Here is a 13,815-nt window from a genome sequence, read left to right on the forward strand (position 1 = left end):
GTATCATCACCATTCGCCACATAATACCACATTTCGAACGCTTCTAACCTTTTCTTTTCCGCCGCGCCCATCACTGTCCATGTTTCGCACCCGTATATTTTAATTATATAAAGAATATTATTTTTATATTTAGAGAACAAAAACCAATCTGTACTACTTCAGATAATAAAGCTATTTATTTATTTACAAAAATCTCCAAATAACAAAGTCATAAGGTTTTTGGATTAGGGTTTTAAAGGATTATGAAGTCATACATTTAACAGAATAGTTTTTTATTATTTTTTAGTTTTAGGTTTAAACTCATGATTAACGTTTTAAGTGGAATTCAGAAGTTTGAGGTTTTTTGAGATGATAGTGTTAAGTATTTTACTGATATTATTTACTATAACTTATAATGAAAGCCAAGCCTTGACAATCTTCACTTTTTGTTTTTTATTACTATTTTTATTAACTTGCATACTTTGTCTCATCTATCACCTAAAACCAAAACATGGACATTATCGATCTTTTCGTCTGTTACATCTGATTTTGAAGCTTCAGGGCGTGGTGTATCTTCGATGCCAGTTTCACATGATAATTTATCTAATGTAAGTTGAACCTTTTATCGGTAATTTACTTTAAATGAAGACATTAAAATCTCAGCACAATCGCTGCGAAGGTTTTTTTGTTATCGCTCATTACAGAGGATGCCAACCTCAACAGCTGGCAAAACGTTGGATGACTCGACCACTGGGTGCATCGGCTCATGCGAACCAGTCATGGATCAAGACTGAATATGGAGCCTTCTTCAGATTTCAGCAGGATATTTCAAAGATACCGTTCTTCTTTAGTGGATTAAGTTTCATTCATTCAACAAAGTCATTTTTTATGTTTCCATCAATACTGACCTTTTATCTTATCTTCATATTATCATCCTCTTTTTGCTCCTCCCCCACTACTTTCTTATGTCACTTCTTTTTCACTGTCTTAAACAAAAACGATCCCCTATTCCTTGAAATCTTTCCTTCCTTCTGTCTGCTCGGCCCCCACCCCCATCCACCTAACACATGTTTCAGTCATTGTACCTACCTTTCTGTCATATATCCTACATTGTTTGCTCTCTTCCTTCTTCCAATATTTATATCCCCTACACCCATTCCATGCTAAATTTTATTAATCATGTTTATTTCTCTTCATCCCTCTAAATACTTCGACTCATAATCCACTTGTCAATCCCTCCACAAAATTTCTCTCAGCCGCACCACATAACTTGACTCCTCTACTTTTCTTAGTTCCTCTCCCCTTATCATTTCCTTGCTTTTGTTCCTCATCAATTTCCTATATATAAACCATTCCTTCACGTGCTCCTGATTAAGTTTATACTTTTTCGTCTCCCTCTCTCTATCATATCTACTTTTCATCCCTATTTCTAATACTTTCTTCCTCCATATTTCTTTTCTAATATCCTCTCCTAGCCTTCCCAACCTTTTCTAATATTTCATCATCTTTTTTACCGCTTCTTCCCACATCTTTCCATATATTCTATAGGTATTTTGTTGAGCTAAATCAACCCCACTGAGACAGACCTCACATTTAAACGTAATATGCAATTGTCAGTTGTTATTTGTTATACTATTTCGGTGCCAAAAGGGCTTTAGGGATCAAAACTTTCTATCCGATGTCAAGTATGAGCTTAGTTATAAAACTATTTCTTTAAATCCTAAGATTAGTACTAGTACAATAACATGTAATCAGTAACGAGATTATCTTTTTGTGGTACTAGTGGCATGGCTCAGACGTTTAGCATTCACGAGCTGCTCAATTCCAGGAATCCGTTGTCTTGTCCTAGTTTTTCTGTGGTTTCCTAGGATTACTTAGGCAAATGCTGGGTCACTAATAATATTCCTCAGATAAATAACCTTGCATTCCTCTTATGTCTTCATTTCGTCCTTCTCATCTTTATCTCCTCAGATACCACTGACCCATTCCCACAATCCTTGTATAAGGATGCCGAAGAGGATCTTCCGCACTACCGTCCGGCTTTGCCCCTCAGAATTAGTTGGAGAAACTGCCCACTCACCAACATTTGCTAGTGAGAACGTAATACCGAAAAGCTCTTGGAACCCCAAAAGACAAGCACACATAGGTTGAGAGTTGTCATATAAAATAGGTAGAATTATGCTGAATGGGGTCACACCATTGATTGCTCTGATGAGATAGAAGTCGATTTTGGATAAGTTTTAGGTAATATTAGTATTTGGTACAGTAAGAATGTCGAATATCCTTTCATGTTATTGCTATTGAAAGCGCTTTCTTCGAAAAATGAAATAATTCAAAGACCAATATGAAAATTCAGCGATAAGAAAAGTATAAAAAATAGGAGCGCGTGAAGCAGGGTGAAATAAACCCCTTGAGACGGGTTTGGATCTGGATGGATTGAAGGAGGCGGGTTGTTACTTCCGCCTGGATGAACATTGGCGGCCGCCACTGCGAATAGGCGGAGCTTATGAAGCCTACTTTTATACATATGTAATTTATATGCCTACACACACACAATCCCATGGTTGTGAGCACGTACGGGATTTACTATAAGTTTGCAAATTTTGGAAAAGTCTTATTTTTAAAACAAAATAACATTTTTAAAAGCCCGCTGTTCAGAAGAGAATTTCAATAATTCGAACCTCATTTAGTTATCATCTTCAGTAAGTAGAAAATGTAACCATTTCCTAATACCGATGAGCTTCTAAAATATTCTTGCCTAATTTGTAGATAATTTTTGCATATTTTGATTTTCTTATTCTTTCTTATCTTTCTTCTGCTTTCTCATTTCCCCATTTCGTTCATTCCCAATCTTTGCTGTTTATGATTTCTCTGCACTCTTTCAAAATTATATTATCTTTTCCTTTTATTGAAGTGAAACTTCTTTGCGCACGATAGGGTAAGTTCGTTTCATGCGAGTTGCCATGTAACGAAATCATGCAACGCATTTCCCCCGCTGTGTGTCCCTATGTATGCTTAGATCATTAAAACTACGCAACGGAATTTCATGCATTTTTTTTAATAGATAGAGTAATTCAAGAGGACGGTTTATATGTATAATACATGCATAATATAGTAGAGAAACACTGATAATTTTAGAGGTTTGTGATGTGATATCGTAAATAAATACATTTTTTGCGCTTACATTGCAAACGCTGGCTGAACCTTACGAGATACATCTGAATAATATACTACAGTATTGTACACCTTAAAAAGGTCTACAAAAAAGTCCGGGATGGTATATGCCTATCTGATAACCCACAATAACCATTTTTTATCTTTTACTTTTTACGAGAAATAATGGCTTTATTAAAGGAATACAGCAATAATCCTTATCCAATTAAGTACTACTAAATACATTGTGCATTTAATATAGATCAATATGGTCCTTTACAGCATGTAATTTAAATGAATATTTTCGAAGATATTACAGACTTAAAATGCAGGGACATAGCGTTTGCGGCGGTACCGGCCGGTTTGTGTTGTCTAATGACAAAAAAGCTGTGATTGTTGCATATAAAGACATTCTATAGTATGTTTACTATCAGCATTGCACCCGTGCGAAGCATACTTAGTGTACAAATAATACCATTAAACCAATTCTTTAACCCCTATCCCGGTATGTTTGTGTGTTTGAAGAAGTTTCATTTCAGTAGCGTGTTGTATAATTACACGTTGTATTTTTTATCTTTTTGTCATTTTTCATAAATCTTATTGTAGCTTCTATCTGGATCTCTTCTATCTTTGTTTCCTTTCTGACTATAGATTTATCCTGGAGGGCATCGGTCTAGACCTAATATATTCTTCAGATATCTTTCTTGTACCACTTCTATTTCTTTCTTTTCTTTCTGTCTGTATGGTTCTCACCACAATATTAAAGATTAGCATTCTCTTGCTAAATTCTCATCCGAATTTCCTTTCACCTATGCTCTATATTTGTGTAATGGCATTTGCATACGTCTTTTTTTATGTGTTTCTTTCCCATTGTTTCTTTTAGAAGTATATCCTAAGTTCTTGAATTCGATTACTTAATTCTTCTATCTAATGTTTTTCGTCCAGACCCATTCCATTTTCTATATGCAGTTCTTACTAACTCCATTACAAAATAATCAATCAATGATGCAATACATTGCTAGTTCCTAATAATGTTTTAAAATACGTAATTGCATTTAATTTTATTAAAAAGAAAACTATTTTAAATGTAAGGTTCTATTGAAAAAGAAGTTGCATCGGGAAAAAGCAACTTGACGTCATTCAATTTAAAGGAAAAATAAGAAGAGCGTTCGCCGCTGAGACGTTTCCTTGTTAGTGGTTTTCGTTTCGTTTCGTCTAGTGGATGTTCTTTATTCGAAGGTCTAATACTTGATTTTCTTGGATATAGCTTCCTGAAACTGCACCACCAGCTGCTACTGCTACCGTACTACCGCAGCTTTCTTTTTTCTTTTCTATTCCGATCATTCGTTCGCTCACTGGAGCGAAAATCGCAGCAGATATTGAAAACCCGGGAAATTAATGAGATACCGTGGCGTGGTCGTGGGTGGAAAGTCCAATGGTTGCCTAATACAGGCTCACTAATAATATCCTATGATTACCTACCGTAAAAATATTTCGTTCACTTAAACAGCAAAGATAATAATTGCAATGAATAGAAAGTGATTATTTAAAACTTTCCCTATAAACTTTATTGACAACCCTTAAAACGCATGTAAGTCTACAGGGTGTTTATGAAATAAGTAGCAAGCTTTTGCGGGTGTGAAGTAGATGCTATAGCGAATCGCATGGTGAGTACAGCAACGTGATTAAGAGACAAAAGGATTTGTAAGAAGATCACAACAAGTTACAATCCGAAGCCGGTCCTGGACGTGAATTGGCAACGCAGGTCTATTACCTATGCACCGAGTTGAGGTAAGGACTCAGAAGCTAAACAATATCGCTTGTCCATTGGCAAAAGTAAAAATCAACAAAACTACACATAAATGAATTAATAACAACATTTATTCACTGCTGATAGTATGCAGCACTATTTAAATTACATTTCAGCATATCAGTACGAAAAAGAAACAAAAAAAAAGTAAGTTTATTATAAAGACTTCGTCGCTATCCTTGAAGTATTGCACGCTACGAAATTGTTCCAAATTTGAATCTTGCTGGAGAAGACAGGCATCGAGACGACTACCAAGATTATATTATTTCTGAATCGAGCAAAAAAAATCGGCAGTCATACCAATTCTGATTATAATTAATCAACATTTGTCCGTAAACAACACCCTATCAAAGCAATTGTGTTCTGCAATACTTTACTGCCGAAACCACTGATACAAAATCACTGGCAACTGAAAATGAGTTTTCAGTAAGGCTTGTATTTGCTGTAAATGATAAGAATCAGAGCCGTAGCTAAAGGAGGCGACGTCGAGGGATATAAATTGTAAATTTCTACTTTTATCAAAAAGTTTCCAAAAGTCTGACTGAGTAACAGATGGAAAAGTGAACAATCTTATAAGGATTCCTTTTTTTCTTTTGATCTAATGTCACCTTCCGCAAAATTATTAGCTGAAGTTGAATTTCATTTTTTATTATTTTAAAAGAAGGAGTTTAGTATTAGCAACCTGTCGCCAATAAAGCTAACGAACGAGAAGAATCAATAAACATCCGTTTTTCATCAAATGGATAAATATCGCGCCTCCAATGTTGGTAATTCGGTTTTTCTAGTCGAGCGATTTTACTGAATAAAAGCACGTACTATTAGTGCCTCTGAATGCTCTTGCTTGCGTCATCGGCCATGTGTAATGCCACTGCTGCTGCGTGACGCTTTACAAAAGAATGTCCGCTCTGTGTAAGGTGTCGTACGTGCATGTTTGTCTATGAATTGCGTATTCACTTATTCACGTATGTGTTCGTGGCACCCTTTATCGTGACAAATTCGATTAGCACAAACGGCATTAAAAACAATCCTGTTTAAAACGGTCAGACTCGAATAATTTAATCATACGCCGCCGTTGCCATAATCTAATCAGTTGTGCCGCTGCTACGAAAATTCTTCAGCTGCTGCGACATACACAAGGATACTAATAAACTAATCGAAAGTAATCAACGGGCACGTAAAGTATGTTTTTCAAACGTGGCTAAACAGTGAGAACAATGTTTGATTTGTAGGGTTCTGTCAATGTCCACAGCTACTTCCGGACTGTCTGTCACGTCGCTTCCCGTCGAGTGTGTAAAACATTGGCGTTTCGGGAGTCAAAACACTCATTTCTTCAAAAAGTCTGAAGGAGACAAACTATCTTATGTAAATGCTACAAATGGCGCAGTAAACGCCATCTGTAGCACGGTGCTACATTTTAGGATTACGTATGCTCCAACAAGGTCCATTTAAATGTATGCATATCTACTTGCTGAAAACGAATCCCGGCGTAGCCAATCTCAACGTGATAGGCACGTTAACTTAATCGAATAAAATAATTCGAAGTGGTCTATATTCTGTCGAAACTGCCAGACGCGGATCGCGATTTCGATGTTTTTGGATCTCATCAGCGCGTCGCAGGCAGCTCCGACAGAACACAGACCAACTTTTACTTGCTGTCTTAACAGTGCGTTTTAGAAAATACTACAAATGGCGCAGTAAACGCCATCTGTAGCACGATGCTACATTTTAAGATTAAGTGGACCCTGTTGGAGAATACGTAATCCTAAAATGTGTTCTGTCGGAGCTGCCTGCGACGCGCTGATGAAATCCAAAAAGATCGGAATCGCGATCCGCGTCTGGCAGTTTCGACAGAATACAGACCACTTCGAATTATTTAATCTGAAGTAATTTTAGGAAAAGTATGTTTTTCCAACAGGGCTAAGTAATAAGAACAACGCTTAGTTTGTAAGCTCCTATTAATGTTACTTGCGGACTGCCTGTCACGTTGCATGGCGTCTTTTAATTCATTTCGCTTTTTCCTCCAAAAGGTTAGGAGACAAAGTAACTGAAGCAGTTTTACAAAAAATGTGTTTTTCAAACATGACTAAATAGTAAGGACAATGTTTGGTTTATAGGCTTCTGTGAATATCCATAGGTATTTCCGGACTATCTACCACGTCGCACCGCATCATGTGTGTACATCACTGGCGTTTCGGGAGTCAACTCGTCGATTCCTTCAAAAGGGCTGAAGGAGACAAACTAACTGAAGCAGCTTTACGAAAAATGTGCATTCCAAACATGACTAAATGGTAAGGACGCTGTTTGTTTCTAGGCTTCTGTTAGTGTGCATATTCGAGAGTCAGGTTCAAAAGATCTAAAGGAGACAAACTAACTGAAGCAGTTTAAGACCTTGTGAGATACCTTTCGCAACTTCATTGTGAAGTAACAAACAGCTCGATTGAACCAGACGATTGAACAGAGGAATATATAGAGAATAATTTTCGCTCGGGATAATGATGAATTCTTATGCTCTACTCCCCCACTATCTCCAGAAACGATCCATATAAAATTAAAACACCTAACCTCATTAGGACTCGAGCTGTCCAACACCCTGTGATCAAGGACGAAACGTTGGCAGCTTAGAGTGGTGTAAAAAACCGACTGCACGAAAAACTATTTGTTTATAGTGATTAAGGAATGCTCTCCAAAAATCAGTACATTTAAATACTTTTTCCCTCGAGCAGGGAGTTCAACTCGACGGTTGTGCATGCCAGGAAGGTTTATTGGGAGAGTTTGGAGAGGGAAGTGGGTTGAGTAAGGGAAGGGAGAGTTTTGGAGGGGAAGAATCATGTGGGGTAAAAAATTCGGTGTCCTACCTTAACAAAATCTCATTGAACGTAAACTCTTTCATATGCGAAGATGAAATGGTTTGGTGGGAGGGAACATCTTATCTGAATCTGCTTTTTGCTCTTATGCCATCGGGGGCAACTCGTTCTATAAGGCACTATTGAAGGTATTAAGTGTACATTTCTATGAAAACACAAATATAAAGAGGATATACATTACACCTGCGCATATATATACCGCTCATGATAAAAAAAAATTGGAAATACACTAAAAAAATCTTTTTTTATTAGTTTTTTCTTGTTACAAGAAAATTACTTCGTCGACATATAAATTCTCAAAAGTTTTGAAAATTTTTCATTTCAGTACTTGATTTTTTGAAAAACCCAGGTGTTAAGTGTTACCAGCAATAAGTGAAAGTGTGCAGAATTAACATTGACCGCGGGTACGAGTCCTTTCGTTAGCGTTCCCAAGGATGAAAATGGTTGTGAGGATTGCCAAGATTTGAAGTTTAACCAAGGCAATCATCTCCCCATAACGACACCTTTAAAGGGTGCACAATTATAATTAATGTCCGTGTCCAAGTGGATCATGATCTGAGCCATTATTTAACAGCGTAAAATGTTAATTTTTAGACCCAACTTGACATTAGCAAAATTAATTAATTAAGAGGGAGCTGTTGCCAAAATGGCTCCGTATCCATTTTGAGAAAATCAAATATTTTGATCTTCTAAATGCTTTATATAACTAAGTAGTTTATTTCCCAGTAAAATAGATATCTACAATTAGTTGCTTAAATAAGTACAGTCGAACTTCGACAACTCGAACTGCGATGTGACACATAAAAACTTCCAGTTATCAAAACTTTGAGTTATCAAATAATACTTCTTTAATTAGTATTTCTTTGTGAATGAACATTTATGTATTTATTGCAGTAAAAATGGGTTAAATGTTACATAAGTGCCTTAATATCTATTATTTTTAAAGGAATAACCAAAATTATGAAACAGTGCTATCAACATGTTTTTACATATATAGTAAATATGTACATATGTATGTACTACAAGTACATATATGTATGTATTTATTATTTTACTGTAAAAAAGTCAGTTATTTGTGACTGACGAATGGATTTCTTATTTTGGTTTTCGAAAAAAGCTTCAATTTCATTTAAACTCATACTGCGGTGATAATTGAGTGCTTATTCTTTAAAATAGTAGACACTGTACTTGCCGGAATACTGTACTTCAAAGTTACATATATATATATTTCTTGAGCCACTTTCCACTTCCTCTATAAGCTTAAATTTTTGGTTACAATCGACCGTAATTACGGGATTCCCCCAGAAAATTCGACTTATCGAAGTTGGCGCAAAATATTTCGTTCGAGTAATCGAAGTTCGAGTAATCAAGACAAATTTACACGCATTTCCTATTTTTGACGCATTTGCGAACCAATTTGGTTCGACTTATCAAAAATTCGAGTTATCGAAGTTCGACTTATCGAAGTTCAACTGTATATTATACGACTATATCGGGTTAGCACACACAAACAAGCAAACTCAGACAATTACTGCTAGCAGTTATCATCTGGCTCATGTCCTTGTTTTATCTGTAATTCTGCAAAAGACAGTTCGAGTGGAGTGGAGTATTAAAGTGGGGTCAGTCGTGTAACAGGGCAGCACGGAATCGACGAAAGAAGGGGGTGTGAGGGGTCGTGGCATCAGGCAGGGGTGACGTGCGATTTGCCCAACGGCGTGTAAATGAATGACGGCCTGATCGGGTCAATTTCTGCTTAATCTGAACGGAGGCCAAAGTTGGAGGACAATCTCAGGAGACAGACGGACAGACAACATCGGAGAGAAGGATAAAACGGTATGCGCGAATTTGGAACGATATATTGGCCGGTCACGTTGAAGTGGCTCTTAGATTTATTTCGGACCGGGCCACTACTTTAGCAGTTTTTCCGATCGTATTTCACCTTCTTTACTTTCACATCCATACAAGCCCACGTTATTTATGGCGGCAATGAAAGAGGCTCAACGGACGGACGGAAGAACTTTTACGGGTCATAGAAGACACGCTGGAACTAACTGGAAGTAAAAACGGCCAGGCTGCTTTCTTACACACTCGGGATTACCACTTACAGTAATATTGAGTACCCACCTAATTTACCTAATCTTTTTTGTCCAGTATCCAAGCAATGACCACGAGTTGTAAAAACCTAACCTCACAATTTTCAAGTCTAGACCTTTGAGCTTCACCGTGCTTTCTGGTGTTTAGTATTCTACAATGATGATAGACGTTTTGTGAAATGCAAAATCTCCTTTTTGTTAATTTGTGTTTATAAATCATCAAATCATTGGGGAAATCTAGCCGGAAATACTCATATACGAAAGTTTATTTGAAATAACCAGCTTAAGGTGCATCAGGAACTTAAACACAAAATACAAATCAGTGAGTGGCAAAATGTCATTTTGCTCTCAAGTTTCCTGCTAAACCCATCAGTCCTCAAAATGTATAATTACATTATTATAATTAAAAAAATTTTTTTGTGGTGTAACTACAAATTTACGGTTTTCGGATTTTTTCTTTACTTATACTATAAGTCATTGCCTCTTGCTTTGTGGTGTAACTACAAATTTACGGTTTTCGAATTTTTTTCTTTACTTATACTATAAGTCATTGCTTCTTGCCAAATTTTATGATTCGAGGTCAACGAGGAGTACCCCATATGCGGCACAAACGGTCATATCTTTTGATTGCGTTGACCTAGAAGTTTGATATTTTCACAGCTCCAAAGTATTGCAACCCTAAGCATTTGAAATTAATTTCAACCTAACATCTCCACGCGTTCACATCCATCAAGGGTTCCCTTTGATGTACGGAACCCTAAAAAGGATGCTCCTAGTTTTAATTGCAGTTAGTTATGTGCAATTATAGTTTCATATGAAATATTATACTGAAAATTCAATTTCTGAATTTTTTACCCACTACACGCTACCTCAAATTAATGAAGGAAAAATTGTTGCTGTTGTCACACCTCCGCCGGGAATCGAACCCGGTACCTTTGGCTTTACTAAACTACGAGAGGTGACAACAGCAACCACGACCAACCGACCTAGAAGGTTAACGATCCGTCGAACTGATGTAACTAACAGGTCAGTTGAAAAGTCCCCGGCCTAAAAAAGTAAAACACATTTTTTTTGCAAAATTCGCTTTTTTTATTCAACATAATTCCCTTCAAGGGTGATACACTGATTATAGCGATCCTCCAACTTTTTGATACCATTTTTGTAGTACGATTTGTCCTTTGCTTCAAAATAGGCCTCAGTTTCGGCGATCACCTCTTCATTCGACGAAAATTTTTTCCCAACGAGCATTCTTTTGAGATCTGAGAACAGGAAGTAGTCGCTGGGGGCCAGATCTGGAGAATACGGTGGATGCGGAAGCAATTCGAAGCCCAATTCATGAATTTTTGCCATCGTTTTCACTGACTTGTGAGACGGTGCATTGTCTTGGTGAAGCAGGACTTTCTTTTTCTGCAAATGCGGTCGTTTCTCGGCGATTTCGTCCTTCAAACGGTCCAATAACGCTATGTAATAGTCGCTGTTGATGGTCCTTCCTTTTTCAAGGTAGTCAATGAAAATTATTCCACGCGCATCCCAAAATACAGACGCCATAACCTTGCCAGCCGACTGTTGCGTTTTTGCACGCTTTGGAGCGGGTTCATCGTGTGCAGTCCACTCCGATGACTGTCGATTGGACTTCGGAGTGAAATGATGGAGCCATGTTTCATCCATTGTCACATATCGACGCAAAAACTCGGGTTTATTACGCGTGATCATCTTCAAACACTGCTCTGAATCATCAACTCGTCGTTGTTTTTGGTCAAAAGTGAGCTCGCGCGGCACCCACTTTGCACAGAGCTTTCTCATACCCAAATATTCGTGAATGATGTGATGTATACGTTCCGTTGATATCTGTAGAGTGTCTGCTATTTCATTCAATTTCAATTTACGGTCATTCAAAATCATTTTGTGGATTTTTTTAATGTTTTCGTCCGTAACAGCCTCTTTTGGGCGTCCACTGCGTTCACCGTCTTCGGTGCTCATTTCACCACGTCTAAACTTAGCATACCAATCCTTGATGGTTGATTTTCCTGGGGCAGTGTCCGGAAATTCGTTATCAAGCCAAGTTTTTGCTTCAACTGTATTTTTTCCCTTCAAAAAGCAATATTTTATCAACACGCGAAATTCCTTTTTATCCATTTTTTTCACAATAACAAAAGTTGCTTCACTAAAAATGCTATAATTCACAAACTAATGATCCGACAGCCGTCAAATTTATAGACGCGTCTTTTGAAGGTTAGGACTAACTGAAAATCATATGGATTTAGTTCTGGTACCGCCATCTATGTGTCAGGCCGGGGACTTTTCAATTGACCCTAGTATATACTAAATATACTATGATTAAACATACATACAATTTAGACATCTTTTTAGAAGTGAGTTAGTTTAATATGAAGTATTATACTGAAAATTCAATTTCTGAATTTTTTACCCACTACACGCTACCTCAAATTAATGAGGGAAAAATTGTTGCTGTTGTCACACCCTTGCCGGGAATTGGTGCGTAAAGCCAAAGGTCCCGGGTTCGATTCCCGGCGGGGATGTGACAACAGCAACAATTTTTCCCTCATTAATTTGAGGTAGCGTGTAGTGGGTAAAAAATTCAGAAATTGAATTTTCAGTATAATATTTCATATTAAACTAACTCACTTCTAAACAGATGTCTAAATTGTATGTATGTTTAATTATAGTTTCTGTTTATTTATTTATAATTCATTAATGCATAGTTAACGAGTCTTCGGTTAATTAACAAACACAACAGACGACGACAAAATGACAATAATTATAAATAACTGAGCGGTGAGCACCCTCGAAATTTAGGGTCGTGGTCCGTCCGTTGATATCCGGCAGCTTTTACATCACCCATTGGCAGGTTTTCTTTTGTCCTTCTTTTGAACATCGTTGCGTTTTGTCATCGCATCGCGTAGGGGACGCCGAACGATCCGATGCGATGGATTCACGCGCGACCGAATACAAGTTGCGTGCCCGAATCAATTAAAGTATAATCCGGAACTGCGCGAGGATACTACGGTAAAAGGCAGACGGAGGAATCCTCCCCTTATTTTATTCGAACACGCCGAAGAAGGGAGAGGTTTCGGGGGAATGATCGAAAACGAGAAACTTGAGCTTCATTGTCATGATTACTTTAACAAAAAGGAATATAAAGAAGAATATAATTGATAACCTGAATATTATGATGAATTGTAATGGTTAAATGTATGTCGTTGTTATTTGTAGAAGCTTTAAGGTTATACCATCATAACCATAAGAATTTTACAAGAATTAAATCAAAATTGTTTTATATTCATATGGATTTTAAAATAAAATTAGCGAATTCCTAATGTGGTAACATCGCCATTCAAAATTTTCACTATTAATATATTTNAAAGTGTAGATCACACTTTTAGTATTTTTTCTTCGGAAATACATTATGTTCATTATACATTTCAGGGTATTATATTTTATAATAAAATTCCTAAATATATATATATATCAGTCGCTATTATCTGAACAGTACTAGTCATCAGTATGAAGCTGTTCCGGATGTTGAAGAGGGCGCCACGTGGGGGCGATGAGGCGATCCGGAAGTCGACCCCTTCGTAGTCGAGCTCGAATCGGATCAGATCAGATCCAAAGTGACACTTTGGGAGCGTGGCTCTTGTTCATTTATATCGGAATGACACAATGGATCTCCTTATTGTGAACATAAAAATATTAAAATAGGAAGGAAAATGAAGAGGGCGATAAAAAGGGTACATTATCTGCATGATATTGATCACAAACAAAAAATCCAAGGACCACAAAGTTAAGTCAATATATATATATTAAAAAAAATAACAAGAAGAGAAAGAACGAATATAAAGATAGAAGACGAAAAATTAGAAGAAGTGACCGATTTTAGGTATCTAGGAAGTCAGAT

This window comes from Agrilus planipennis, unplaced genomic scaffold (assembly GCF_000699045.2).
Source record: "Agrilus planipennis isolate EAB-ADULT unplaced genomic scaffold, Apla_2.0 scaffold347, whole genome shotgun sequence".
NCBI lineage: Eukaryota > Metazoa > Arthropoda > Insecta > Coleoptera > Buprestidae > Agrilus > Agrilus planipennis.